This window comes from Sitodiplosis mosellana, unplaced genomic scaffold, assembly GCF_009176505.1.
Source record: "Sitodiplosis mosellana isolate CC-2019 unplaced genomic scaffold, AAFC_SMos_1.0 Smas_scaffold_20, whole genome shotgun sequence".
Taxonomy (NCBI): domain Eukaryota; kingdom Metazoa; phylum Arthropoda; class Insecta; order Diptera; family Cecidomyiidae; genus Sitodiplosis; species Sitodiplosis mosellana.
Window position 1 is genome coordinate 931,188 of NW_022595262.1, and position 2,506 is coordinate 933,693.

A 2,506-nucleotide genomic window follows, 5' to 3' on the forward strand; every position below is an offset into this window, starting at 1 on the left:
AGCTCAACATTCATTATTAGTATTAAATTGTCAAAATTGAAAAAAGTACATAGCTCTTTAAGATATTTCGGTTTAGATAAAAGTTCATAATGATTAAAAAAACAATTATGCGATAGAAATATGTATAGAAACTTTAGGAAAATCAATCATAATCGTTAGAGCAAAGTTGCATCATCCACAAATCATCAAACGTATGGCCTCTACGTAGTGGCTATGTTCTGCACTCGAGATCCAAGAACCAACATCGCCTTATTTGTCAGTCGATTAGGATTGTAGACTGTTGGAACGCGTGGTGGCGCTGCATTTCCTGAGTTATCTTTTGGTATATTAATACCTAAAATAGGTTGAGCAATGGAACATAAACTCTTCGCAATGAACCTGTATATGCAGAAATCACGTCAAGTTCGGGCAAAAAAGAAAGTCATCGAAATCGTATTCAGCGGACATTGAAATCTGGAAGATGTTTAATATCGATGTAAGTTTACAGTACCTAATATAATGTATTTTTTCATTTTTTTATACAATATTTTCAAGATATTTTGAAGAACTACTAATTCACTTATTAATTTTTTTTTTCGAATTTGTCTGCTTACAGATCATGTTTTCATCGTTTCTCACTATAACCGTAGGACGACTCAGATGTGAATCGATTATCACCAACAAAAAAAACTCTTCCTCGACCAAGCTCACAATTTTGGAACAAAGACAACGATTGTGTAAAAGCTTACATGGAAAAGATGGCACCAGGACAGCTGCAAATCAATTCAAGAGCAAAAACGGAATTGTGTTTTTTTATTTAGTAATTCACTCAGAATTATCACGCATTCAAGTTCATTTACATCTTGAAACAATATCATATCTTAAACATAGGAAAAACTTATGTAAAATATGAAACTGAAGCAGTAATCCACGAAAATGTCCGAGTTTGGGTTGAAACTAAAACAAGCCATGGCGAAAAAGATCATAACAAAAGTAATCTCTTTCCGTGCCCGCTTTTGATAACACCGTTGCAATTACATCTTGAAGATGTAATAATCTTGTATCTCACAGAGGAAAGCAACTACAGAGGAACTTCGAATATTGACAAAAACCATCATCGCTTCAAATGATTAAATCAGAGCTTTTGGATTTCACCAATTGATGAATTTTGCCATAGATAAGATTCTAATGATCGCATATTCAAAAAAAGCAAAAAATGTAGTAAAAATTTTTATTAAGAATATTACCATTGTCAAGAAGATAATAATTACGACGGCGAAGGCTATGTTTATCGATGACATTCGCTATCAAATTGAAGTAAATTGGTTTTAATTTTTTTTCAATGTCGATTTTCTACAATCCAGTAACCAAGAGAAATTTTAACATTTAAACATAAAGCATGTAAAGTTATGTGAAACGAAGTAATTTGAAGTATGAGTTGAATCTGATAAAATTTAAATAGATATAGTATAGAAATAATGAAGAGGAAGTATAATTGTTGGTGATGAGCTGAGAACTGTCCGTGATCTTCATTCAGCTTCCTATTTATAATCTTGATATCAGATGTGACACTATGAGATGTGGATAGTTGTGGTCACGTCGTGGTTAGGTCATACATAGAAGTGTATAATATACAAAATGATTAGGCAACGAATTGGTTCGGTGTCTAGGACAAGACTGATCTAATGATCTTTATTGAACAGTTTATATAGTAATCAAAATGCGGTGCGATACAGGTGTAACATATTGTATATGCGTAATGTAATTAATATGAATACAATGAAATATTATTATTGTGATAATTATCACAAGATCAATTTTGTTTAAAAGACAAACTTTGTTATTACCTATAGAAAACAACAGAAGGTATAAGATCTTAACATTATTTATACATATTTAAATAATAAGTTTCAGTTTTTTATTGTGAATTGTTCATAAAATAACGAGAGAATAAAAAAATGCAAAGAAAATAAATGTTTGCGAATATATTTGCGAGTTTTCCATTATTGTTCAATAAAATATTTCAGTTTAGCGATCTTCTTGTTTCAGAATCGAAATGGAGTTGAGCTTATATAAAAATTGTGAGTTGTCACTAATCACTAGTTTAATTCTATGCTTCTTTATGAAGATATCCGACAGTTGAAAAATAATTGTTATTTCTTCTTATTAGCGTTGTTGCTTATCTATGTTCACAAATCAATTACTCGTAATGCCAGGTAGGAACTCTATATGATATGAGTTTTTGATGTGATAATTTCTGCAACTTGATTCGATTATTTTGCGGACGCACACCTGAAAATTTATCTTAATGAAAATTGAAATAAACAATCAAAATTAACAAAAAAAAACTCACAAATAAAATCATCGAAAATTCAAAAGGGATGAACTAACTTGACAGTCCTGCAATATCTGTGTTCTCGCTGAATCTATATGATTTTGAAGTAGTGTTGGCCTTCGAACACATTCGAACACTTGTTCGAGTGTTCGTCAACATAAAAAGAAACTGTTTTGTTCGTTCGTTCGTTCG